Below are 13,007 nucleotides of genomic sequence, written 5' to 3'. Positions count from 1 at the left end.
GCTGTTCCATTTGGAAATTCAGATTTTAGGTAAAAATTATCTCTGCCATCATGTTATGGTAAAGATGCCTTTGAGTCATGGTCAGTTCTTGGGAGACTACGTGGACATAGTGAAGTTTCATGATGATAAAATCTTCATTCCAAAATTATATGACGATGGCTATTAAGATTTTAAACTGAAAATTAAGCACAGGCAAAAAAGATATAAATAGGCTATTTAATTATGAATGTCTTGATCCATGTTTCCAAACAATAAAACTTCTAAAAGTCTACTAAAAGTGAAAGGCTCAAACTTGCTGTTATGTTATGGTTTACAGTGGTGTCTTCCATTTTACTGGAAATTTTCAAACATAGGCTGGATAATCATCTATTATAAATGGTGTAATGAGTCCAGCATTACAGTATGCAGAGGGTTTGATTTGATGATCCTTTAGGTCCTTTCCAATTCTGTGATTCTAAGACACTCCATCACAAGACCTGCATCATTAAAATCAGATACTTATTGATAGTGACAGTTCACTTCTATTAAGAGGAAGGACTTCATTACTTAAAGAGATTGATATATGCCATGTGTGCAATCACATTGTTGATCTAAAGCAGGGGTGTCAAACTTGATTTCATTGGGGGCCGCATCAGCGTTGTATTTGATCTCAGGGGGCTGGGTTGGGCGTGGCAAGGGTGGGCATGGCCAGGATGGGCATGGCCAGCTCAACGTCACTCGGGAGCACCTGTGGTGGTCAAGTGCTAAGGCAGGTCTTCCCTCAGACCTTCCCTCACTTTCATTATAATCATCTTCCTTCCTTCCTTCCTTCCTTCCCTTCTTTTCCCTTCCCTCTTCATTCTCCTTCTTCCTTCTTTCCCTCTTTCCTTCACTCTCCATTCTTTTCTTCCTTCCCCTCTTTCCTTATTTTTCTTTTACTGTCTTCACATCTTTCCTTCTTTTTCTTTCCTCTTTCCCTTTCTCCTTTCCTGTCTCTTCTTGCATGCTCAAATGCAAAAGAGGAAACATTTCTCCTTTTGTTTTGTTTTTAGTTTGTTTTGCTTGCCCTCTGCAGCCCTCTGCCAGCAAAAACGGAGGTCGTGCAGCCCCTTGAGCTCCATTTTCTGTGGCAGAGGCACCACGGGCCAGTCCTTTGCTGTTTTCAGGGTGGCCCCATGGGCCAGATCTAAGCATCCCATGGACAGATCCGGCCTGCAGGCCTTGAGTTTGATACCCCTGATCTAAAGCCTGCAGTTCCATTTCCAGCCCAGGCTTGTCAAACAATTCATCAGACATAATGATTAAGAATAAAGCATTTTAGTATACTTAGATTTGGAAGACACTTTTTGGTAAAAGAATCTGATATCAGTGCTTTCTCCCTTTCATAAATGTACTCAATTTTTGTCAAAAGAAACAAAATAGTCAATAGTCAATAACTATTCATAGTCATGCATGGACCTTCTACTGCTTATCCACCATTAATGCTTAGAATACTGGCAGAATATTGGAGAACAGTTATATATATATATATTATAATATATTATTAAAGATATATATATATATATATATATATATATATATATATATATATATATATATATATATATGTGTGTGTGTGTGTGTGTGTGTGTATAGTTAATATTTCGGGTTTCTTCCCGTGTAATTGTGGATATATCCCTAAAAGGATATATCCACAATTACACAATTAAGAAATATTAACTATACACACATACATACCCGTGAAAACTTACATAAACAAATATATATATATATATATATATATATATATATATATATATATATATATATATATATATATATATATATATATATATATATATATATATATAAATGAAATATGAATTTGATATAAAATGGTTTGTCGTGAATGCGACTGCTTGAGGGCTCCTGGATTGGAGCTGAAAGGCGAAAGGGATATGCTCCCTCCCACATGTTGGGGTAGACCAGGTGTCTCGATAGAAAAACATTTTATATATATTGTTATATATAAAGAAACAGTATTTTGATTATTTTCAAAAGCAATTACATGCAAAGAAGTGTTTTACAGGAAACTGTTTTATTTCTTGGGGAAAGCAGAAAGAAACCAGCTTAGTTATGAACTTAATATAGCTGTCAATTATTCAAAGTAATTGGATTTTAATAAAAAGAAGGAAAGAAATGTGCTAGGAGAAGACACTAACGAAAGATCAATACAAAACTCGCATTTTGGCATCTTAAATAGGAAGGTGTTTCATTCTTATTACCTATTCTGGGGTGAGATTATCAATATAGAGCAATATGTTCTTGGTTTAGAAGTATCCTGAATGAAAATTGCAGCCATATATTAAAGTTTCATGACAGAACAAGACTGAGTCACATTAGCTCTGTTTGAAAAACTAACTCATGGAGCCCATACAATAATGATATACTGAGATTTACTATCAATTCATTACATTTTTAACTACCCAACATCTGGTGAGCCCTGCTATTTGCAGATATTATTTGGTAGTTACATGTATTTCATACCAAACTGTTATATTTTACTGTTGTAGTTTTTGCATTTTAAAGGATATAAATTCAGATAAAGTAAATAGGTATCAGTTGTTTTCTACACGCTAATAACTTGTTAACAATTATGCACTCATATTTTCAAGAATTATGTAAAAACTATTCTGTTTAAGGCTTGAAAGTAAAACAGCAGCAATTAAAATTTATGTGGGCATGAGATGGTCATTTATAACTAGCAATTAAATTACAGGCACTATATATGAATAAAATGTACAAATGAAAAGTTCACTCATCTTACATTCCTGTTTTCAAAAATATATAAATTATCTATTCTTCCTTCTGATAGTTCATAACTTTATTATATACATATGATGAAAAAGAAGTCACTTCTCCTGGGTTTGTAATACTGGGTGACATAAAAACAACCACTTAAGATAATTAGTATGACAATAATACAATATTGAGGCAGATATAAGAAATCATTGTTTCAAAGTCTAATACTATCAGACATAAGCAATCTACCATCTATGCATGTGGTCTCAGCTACACTTGGTGAAGCCCATAGAATCCTAAGGATGCCTCCCTGTGTTTTTTTCACTACCCAAAAATCAGCAATTAGCTGTTGTATTTTCTCAGTATCAGTTGAAGTTATTTTGAGGAATTGTCAAAAAGCTGAGAAGACACTTGATAGCAGTTTTCAAATACAGGTAATCCTCAACTTACAACCACAATTCAGTCCAAAATTTATTTTGCTAAGTGAGACATTTGTTTTGCCCCATTTTCAGTCTTTCTTGACACAGTTGTGTCACTGAATCATTGAAGTTGTTAAGTTAGTAACACAGTTAAGTGAATCTTGCTTCCCCATTGATTTTGCTTGCCAGAAGGTTGCAAAAGGGGATCACATGACCCCGGGACACTGCAACTATCATAAATATGAGTAATTTGCCAAGTGTCTGAATTTTGATCACATGTCCATGGGGATGTGCAATGGTCATAAGTGTGAAAATAGTGATAAGTCGCTGTTTTCAGTGCCCTTGTAACTTTGAACAGTCACTAAACCAACTGTTGTAAGTTGAGGACTACCTGTATCTTAAATGATGACACATAAAAGTTCTTGTCATTAATCTCTACCGTTGCAGAAAGAAGAACCAGGAACAGTGGGTCAAATTAGACATCAGGAAGAACTTCCTGGTTATATAGGCTCTTAACCAGTAGAACAGTTGCCATATGAAGTGGTGAGTTTTTCTCTGGAGGTCTTTGAACAGAGGCTGGATGATCAACTATCAAAGACACTCTAGTGGGTGCTGTACTTATGGAGGTTAGATTTGATGAAATCTAAGCTATTTTCCCTCTATGAACAATGAAGAACTATATGTATTACATATTCAGAACAGGTTACTAAATATCATATTCTACTTACTAGGCTAAATTATGTATTTAAAGGTAAAGGTAAAGGTTCCCCTCGCACATATGTGCTAATTGTTCCTGACTCTAGGGGGCAGTGCTCATCTCCATTTCAAAGCCGAAGAGCCAGCACTGTCCGAAGACGTCTCCGTGGTCATGTAGCCAGCATGCCTCAATGCCAAAGGTGCACGGAACGCTGTTATCTTCCCACCAAAGGTGGTCCCTATTTTTCTACTAGCATTTTTTATGTGCTTTCGAACTGCTAGATTGGAAGAAACTGGGACAAGTAATGGGAGCTCACCCCATTACACGGCACTAGGGATTCGAACTGCTGAACTGTCGAACTTTCGATCGACAAGCTCAGCATCTTAGCCACTGAGCCACCATGTCCCATTAAATTATGTATTTACCTACTGCCTATTCTGCTATGAAAGATTTCTTTCCAGGAACCTCATATGAATGATCAGTGGAAAATGAGAGGAAATAGTACCAGAATTTTCATGTTATTGTGTGTTATTAATTAAAAGCTCTTTATCTAGGTCCTTAAACAAGAATAGTTACAGAAGGAATATTTCTTTTAAAAGATTGAAAATAAAGTCTCTATATTATTTGAAAGCATGACATTTATGTTGAAGTAAAATAAATATTTCCAAAATAATTCATTGAAATAATGAAATCAGTGGAGACAAACTTCAGTATTTGTTGCAAACTTCCATGCACTTTAATTATTTGAATTGTAAGTCTCACAAAATGTTACAGCATTTTAATGAAGATGATGAATATTTTAGCAGATAGTTTAAGGCAAGTAAAATCTACTTATAGTTTTATTCATCTTTGTTTAAAATCCTGTTCAGGAAGGAGATCAACAAAACAGAAAACCATCCTCTAGGGTTCTTGGATGTGTACAATGAGGTACTTTAGTTAGCTTAAACAACCTTACCTTAATGATGCTCAATTAATATTTATTTTTGTGTTTATTAAATCCACTCATCTCTGACTTTATAAAAAGAGAATGGTTATATGCAGTTATTTCAATTTTCAACTAGTTTCAGTTTTCCAGGAGAAATGATAGAATCAACTAGAGAATGGAGTACTATTCTGTGATGGATTGCTTCAATTTATTCCAGAGAAGATGAAAGAGATTGCATAATTGCTAGAATTCAGAACTCTTTTTTTTTTTTAATTTGATTTTTATGCCGCCCTTCTCCAGAGACTCAGGGCGGCTTACAATGCGTTAAGCAATAATTAAGCAAATTAAGCAAAAAACTTAATCTTTGATTTAAAGTTTGGCTTTTCCAGCAACTTTATTGGATAAATCAAGGCAGGATATTTCAAGGTGCTTGTTATGCTGAAATCTTTCCTCTTGATTCAGTTTCTCCCCCCCCCCCCCCCCCCATTCTTTTTCCTGAGAGAAAGCTACATTGCCAATCTATATGGATAATTTTAGGATGTAAGCATGTTAGATACATTTTATTAAAATATATTATCTCCATAAACTATGAATATTTTTAAACTGACACAGTTAAGGGAAAGTCACAGTAGCCTTCCTAAAAAAGATTAAGGGAGCAACAGGAGAATTCAATGCAACTGTCATCACTGATGTATTCTGTCTTGACTCATCCAATAAAGTTGTTAACAAAGCAAAACTTTTATGAGCGAAAGGGAGAAGGCCATTGAGTTCTTTTAAATGCTTTATCAGCACTGAGTGTGGTAGTGCTTACTAAAGCATTTGACACTAGGTATTTTATGGATAAAAAGGGAAATCACTCACTAGCAATTCCCTTTGTCATAGTCTTCTCCACTGCATTCTACTAACACAGACATTCAAGGACAAAAATAATGTCACCTCCCTCTATATGAAAGCAGAAAAAATAAAGAGCTATGGATAAGATCTAGATAGGACTACATCCTATACTTTTATGAAAGCAATTTAAAGAACTCTAAAACAAAATACTCTGGTTAAAAATTATGAAAAGAAGGAAAATCTTTATTATTTTTCAGATTGAGAAAAAAATACCACAATTTATTGGAAGCACAAATAGTTTCAATTTAGAAGTGCAAAACAGTCGTTTATTGAAATATTATGCATATCTCCTAAAATATATTCATTAGTGCATATATTTATGTACACATTAAGAACTATTTAGAACAATAACTCTCCACTTAGTAATTTAGGATAACATACATCTAAATTTGCAATTAAAGCGAACATTGTCAGGATTAGTACATTGAACAAACACAAAGGAAAAGTTATCACATGTTTGTTGCGATTTTGATTCACCTGTCTACAAATAAATCATTTGGGACAATCATACATGAGGAAAATGTGTTAGTTTCCCAGTGCATGCTGAAAACATCAATAATCAGTTGAACCAAGACTAGGCAAGAAAAATGCAAAAAAGTTTGTTATGCCATGTGAAAGGCAATAGAAACAATTAAATTTAAGAGGGTGTGAAAACAAATTAACTATTTGAAGCTGTGTTAATCTTAGTGTGGAATAAAGGCTCTTTACAAACTGTTCCACACTGAATGTTTGGAAAACTTCAATCAATTTTGATTCAGCTAAGGAATAATACAGTATATTCTTCATTATGAAAACTTTAAGGGGAAAGTCTTAGAAATCCTTTAAGCATTATTTTTTTTTAAAAAAAAGTGATGATATGAAAAAGGAGAGATTGTGAACCATATAACTAGGTAAAATTTCCGCTCTGGCTTAATTTTCATGTAAAGCAAAATTCTTGATTGTAAAACTGGCTTACTGTTATATCCAAATCTGCCCCTTGCAATAAAGCAAAGGTAAATTCTCTGGAATATCATTTATGTTTCACAGACAGATACTGACTTCAAAATATGGCAGAAGTAATTTTAACATGCATATATGCATATATTCATTGCAATTCTTACAGTATTTTCAAAGATCAATAGCAATAATAAATAATAACAGCTATTCCATTTTTAGATGTCAGAATAATCTTTAACAACAGAAACTTTCACCCGTGCTGAAATATTTCTAATCATAAAAATACACATAGAGGATGCTATCCATTTTATGATGTAAAACACACAAAAAAGTAGTAGTAATCAGAAGAAATTGAAGGCCAACTTTGTACACACCAGTTCATACAGTACATAGACTGTTGTTCTTTAATCTTCCTGCCTTCTTTGAACTTCTCATCATTTTTATCCAATTACAATGTTCTCGATTTTTACTTCTTCTCAACATATCCTTCTTTTGTACTAGATACAATTCAGTATCCATTCATTTTTTATTGCTTTTGTTTCTTCATGTTTAGTTCTGAAATGTGAACTAATCACTCCTTAACTATCTTTCATAACAGTGTCAGAAAGAAATGCTTTATTAATCATATATTACTCTTTCATAGTGGGCAAAACAATCCCATAGCCAAATCCCATTCTCTATAACCTGGATATCTGAAGGGCCACTTGTCTCCAAGAATTTCTGCCCACCCAGTATGTTCCAGCAGAAGAGGTGTGTTCCATCTCCCTTCATTAAATATTGTCATCTTGTGGGACCAAGGAAATGTGCTTCTCTATTGCAGCTCCCACTCACTGGAACAGCATCCCCCAGAGATAAAAGTGGGGCTCGTTCCTAGAGTTCCAGAAAGCTTTGAAAACCTGGCTTTAGCCTCAAGCCTGCAGATGGATGCTAGTTTTATCTACAATCCTTATTTTGTTTGTTGATTTTGTTATTTTAATCTGAGTTATCAGTCTGATTTAATGTTTTAACTGTTTTTATGTTTTTTGCTACTTTTGTATGCTACCCAGAGTCCATTGGAATTTGATGGCTAATGAATTGAATTAATTAAATAATAATACTAATACTAATAATAATGAAACATGTAACAGTGATACCCATGGTCATTGGGGCACTTGGTACCATGTCCAAGAATTTTATAAGATAGATCAATAAATTGCAGCTTCCTGCAATAACACCAGCAGAACTGCAAAAAACTATGTTACTTGGAACATCATACATCTTAAGAAGATACTTGGTTGATACCTAGGATGCTAGCAGCAACCCGTATCAACCATTAGCACCAGTCAATGGTATTTGTGATGCATTTTTGAATGTTCAGTTCACTGAGTTTCATGTTTAATAAATAAAAGAGATAGTAGTAGTAGTAATAGTAGTAGTAATAGTAGTAGTAATAGTAGTAGTAGTAGTAGTAGTAGTAATAATAATAGTAATAGTAATAGTAATAGTAATAGTAATAGTAATAATAGAAGCAGAGCTTTCCTTCAAGTCAAATAAAAGAAAAGCTTATATCGGCTGATTACATAAAAGATAGCAAAGAACAAGCTCTGATGCAAGTTTAACTTGGAATTTATTGAATGTGCAGGAAACAAAACATGAATATAGAAATAATGTAATAAAAACAAGACCAGAATCCTGGCAGGAAAAAGCATTTTAGGGTCAATTTCTATTCAAGATCGAGGGGAAAGTAGATAAAGATAAAATCTGGCAATGGCTTACAACTGGAACATTACAGAAACTGAAAGCTTGATTTTGGCTCCTCAATAGCAAGCTATGCAATCTCAGGCAATCATGATCAAAATTCAAAAATTATCAAATGATTCCAGGCGCAATGTGTGCAAAAAGGCAGAGGAAACAATAAATCTTACACTCAGCTTGTGCAAGAAGAGTCCACAAATTGACTATAAATAATGACATAACACAGTTGCCAAAATGATTCACTAGAACATCTGTAGGAATTAATATGTGCAGTAATGAAAAATACGTAGGAATATAGAGTTGAAAAATTAATAAAAAATGAGCAGAACTTCTGAATGCAAACTGATAGACCCCTGGCCCATAAAACACCAAATTTAACTGTGGTTGAAAAAAAGAAAGTATGAAAAATTGGTGTGGCAACACCTTGGGGTAGAAGAATAGAAGACAAAGAATTGGAAAAGATTCCAAACAAAGTATAAAGATCTAAAAATTAAAATTGAAAGTTGATGGCATTAACTGCCTAAGATGGCCATTATTATTGGTATGAGGTGCCAATAATAAAATCTTGCATGGCACTTAGAAAATACACACATTGACACATTGCCTTTGTCTTGCCACCCAAGAGTTAACCCTGTAGATTTTATCAATTTGACTTGCCACATCATCTGGACTTTCTTTGATTAGCCCTGCAATTGCTTCTGCACAAATATCCTTTAAGTTTTCCTGGTTATTTTCTTTTAGCCCTCTCAGTCTCAGGGCAAATTCCATAGATCTGTATTGTAAGATTACCAGTTCATCATCCACCTTCTCTGTTTTAGTCATAATGTCTCCTACTTCGTTTTCCAGGTTCAGATTGGCTTCATTGATTTCTTCCACTCTCTCATCCACCTGAATAATAAACTTTGCCAATCCTGAGACTGCAAAAACAATATCATCTCTTATTTCATCATGCTTTACTTCAACAACTTCTTTAATTGACTTTATATCCTCCTCAAATTTCTTTAATTTCCCTTCCACAATTACGGCTATTCATAGCTGAAGCTTGATTATTCATGGCTTCTTTTATAAATTCTTTTGAGTTCATTAAAAGAAGCCTCCTGACTCTGTGAATCAGCCAGAAGTTGTGCTTTCTGTGTCACCGATGACACTACTGGAGAACCTCCTCCGCCTCTAGAAGCTCCTGGCTTATCTTGTTTAGAAGCCATCTTTTTTAAAAAATCTTTTTCCCTTTCACAGCCACAAAGTCCCTTGAATAGTTTTCAAAAGCTTGTAATTTATAGTCTATAATTTATCAAGCAAAATAGTCTTTTCTCTACAAGCTCTCAATTCCCAGCAGCTTTAATCCACTCTCAAAGTGCAAAGTTCTCAATAAACACTTTCACTTCTAACTTTCACTTTCACACCCATAACAAAGGCACCATCTTCAGCCTCCAGCTCAAAAAGATTTGATTAGAAACAATGTAAATCCGGAGTTAAGCACTGTTACTTTTAAAGCTTGTTCTCCTGTTTCCGCTCTGCCTGTGCTTGTATTCAATCAAACTCACTTTCGCTTGCAGGATTGGTTGCGGCGTCTGGCTCTGTTTAAAACAGAGTGGTCCCGCATCCGGAGCTTCTTAGTGGGCTGATTTTTTTTTTTTTTTAATTTGATTTATATGCTGCCCTTCTCCGGAGACTCAGGGCGGCTTACAGTGCGTTAAGCAATAGCCTTCATACTTTTGTATATTTATACAAAGTCAGCTTATTGCCCCCACAAACTGGGTCCTCATTTAACCTACCTTAGAAAGGATGGAAGGCTGAGTCAACCTTGAGCCTTGGAGAGATTCGAACCAGCAGTAAATTGCAGGCAGCTGTGTTAATAACAGGGTGCTTTAGACCACTGTAGTACCAAGGCTCTTGATTGAGGAGCTCTCACCCTCCAAGCCTCTGGAATTATTCCAGAGGGCTTTCGGGGAGCTCTACTCGCACCTACCGGCTCTCCTCTCCTTCTTTTCCCGATGGAGAAGTTTTTCAGCCGCCAGACAGCCGATTAGCACTGTCAAAGCGGCTTTTACGGAATTGCGGGGCTGGCGGTCCGAAGAGACCGTCCACGATGCCTGCAGTGCCAACCGGAAGTCTCACCCAGAGTTCTTATGTCTTTTTAAATACACGTTCTAATTAGCAGAATTGATTTTATTAATTTAGAATAGGGTTGCAATGCTGTTTCTATTTATGTATTTTGATCCTGCATTTTCAGCATTTAAGAGTTAGTTTACAGTATTAGATTGTAAAGATTTCAAATTATCTTGTAACTGTGTTGCTTGTGTGTGATGGAGCATCCATAACTTCTGAAGGCAAGCTATTTCATTGGTTGATTGGTCTCACCCTTAGGAAATTTCTTCTTAGTCCTAGGTTGCTTCTCTCTTTGGTTAGTTTCCATCCATTGTTTCTTGTCATGACTTTTGGTGCTTTGGAAAATAGTTTGACCCCCTCATTTTTGTAGAAGCCCCTCAAATTTCCTAACAGAACAATTAATCAGTGGAACGACTTGTCTCCAGAAGTTGTAAATGCTCCAACACTGGAAGTTTTAAAGAAGAGATTGGATAACCATTTGTCTGAAGTGATGTAGAGTTTCCTGCCTAAGCAGAGGGTTGAACTAGAAGACCTCCAAAGTCCCTTCCAACTCTGTTATTCTATTCTATTCTATTCTATTCTATTCTATTCTATTCTATTCTATTCTATTCTATTCTATTCTATTCTATTCTATTCTATTCTATTCTATTCTAAATATTGGAACAGTCCTATTTTATTGTGCTATTTTATTGTGAGTTGGACTAAGGAGAAATTTCCTAAGAATGAGACTAATCAAGTTGGCCACGCCCACCCAGTCACATGACCATTGAGTCACGCCCATCCCAGCCAGTCATTAGGGCAGAGAACCAGTTGTTAAATTATTTGAATCCCACCACTGGACAGGAGAATAATTTCATACTTTTTTGGGGGGGCAGTTCAAATAAATGTACATTTGTAAAAGAGTTGTCAGGTATGATAGAGGCTTAGTTTGCATTTTTATAATAAAAGCATATCTGTAAAAATATAAAAAGATCAGGACGACAAACTGAAGAAAATTGCATTTAGGTTTAGGTTTAGGTTTATTTGATTTGTATACCGCCCTACTCCCGAAGGACTCAGGGCAGTGAACAGCCAACGATAAAATACATAAATACAAAAAATTTAAAAACCAGATAAAATCAAATTAAATCATTTTGGCCCAGACAGATTAAAACACCCCAATAATTTAAAAACAGATTAAAATTTACATATTTAAAAAGGGAAGAAATTAGGCCAAGCCCGCCTGATGGAATAAAAAGGTCTTCACAGCATGGCGGAAGGAGCGCAGATCCGGGATCCTCCGTATCTCCGGGGGGATCTCATTCCAGATAGTAGGTGCCCCCACAGAGAAGGCTCTCCCCCTAGGGGCCGCCAGTCGACACTGTTTGGCTGACGGCACCCGGAGGAGTCCCTCTCTATGAGAGCGTACTGGCCGGTGGGAGGCTATTGGTGGTAGTAGGAGGTCCCGTAAATAACCAGGTCCTAAGCCATGGAGCGCTTTAAAGGTGGTAACCAAAACCTTGAAGCGCACCCGGAAGACCACCGGGAGCCAGTGCAGCTCGCGCAGGAGAGGTGTTACATGGGAGCGCCATGTCGCTCCCATTACCACCCGCGCGGCCGCACTCTGCGCCAGTTGGAGCCTCCGGGTGCTCCTCAAGGGGAGCCCCATGTAGAGAGCATTACAATAGTCCAGGCGGGAGATGATGAGGGCATGAGTGACCATGCGTAACGAGTCCCAATCCAGAAAGGGACGCAACTGGCGAATCAGGCGAACCTGATTTGAATAATAATCAATAGTATTCTCCAAACAAGATAATCTCTATCTTGCAAGTATTTTTAGGGAAATATAATGAGATGTTTAAAGTATCTATTTTATTTATTGGTAATCTTAAGAATCATAGCAATATAGTAAGTTAGTAGGTCCTTTGCTTTATATTATTGTTTATAGTAGAAATGGTCTTGAGTGTAGAAGTAGTTAATAATAAATTATAAAATAATCTAAATTACAATTTAAATAAAAATAGATTTATTTCTTTTACAATGCGAAATTTCACTTATCATTTGTCTATGGAAATTCTCAGTCATCCAGGTCAAGGTTGTTCCAAAGGTACTTTTTCAAGAGGCAACTGGACTTTCTGTTTTTTCTTTGAAGACGTTTCGCTTATCATCCAAGAAGCTTCTTCAGCTCTTTTCTTTTCAAAGAAAAAACAGAAAGTCCAGTTGCCTCTTGAAAAAGCACCTTTGGGACACTTATCATTTGGTATTTTGCCAGTCTGATGACATAAATCAGACTTCCACAGTACCAGATATTTGATGATAGATAGATAGATAGATAGATAGATAGATAGATAGATAAGATAGATAGATAGATAGATAATGGATGGATGGATGATATACACTCCACATACACACATCCAGATAGACACATAAACATACACGCATACTGAAAACTACAGTGACATACCCATCAGTCATCATGAGCAACGACTGGCTTGAAGTAGATCTTATTTTTTTACTGCATTTTTCTATAATAAAGGTAAAGATAAAGGTTCCC

At 35.7% G+C, this 13,007-nt stretch overlaps 1 protein-coding gene across 1 annotated transcript in view; it reads right to left on the bottom strand.

Annotated features, from left to right (window-relative positions):
* Positions 1 to 13,007, bottom strand: part of TRHDE (thyrotropin releasing hormone degrading enzyme) — a 297,113-nt gene that overhangs the window by 106,836 nt on the left and 177,270 nt on the right. The window lies entirely within an intron of this gene.

The sequence above is a fragment of the Pituophis catenifer genome, unplaced genomic scaffold, assembly GCF_029215685.1.
Source record: "Pituophis catenifer annectens isolate HBS135680 unplaced genomic scaffold, rPitCat1.0.hap2 SCAF_7, whole genome shotgun sequence".
NCBI classification, from domain to species: domain Eukaryota; kingdom Metazoa; phylum Chordata; class Lepidosauria; order Squamata; family Colubridae; genus Pituophis; species Pituophis catenifer.
The sequence above is the reverse complement of the archived record's forward strand: the minus strand, read 5'-3'. Positions and strand labels throughout refer to the sequence as shown.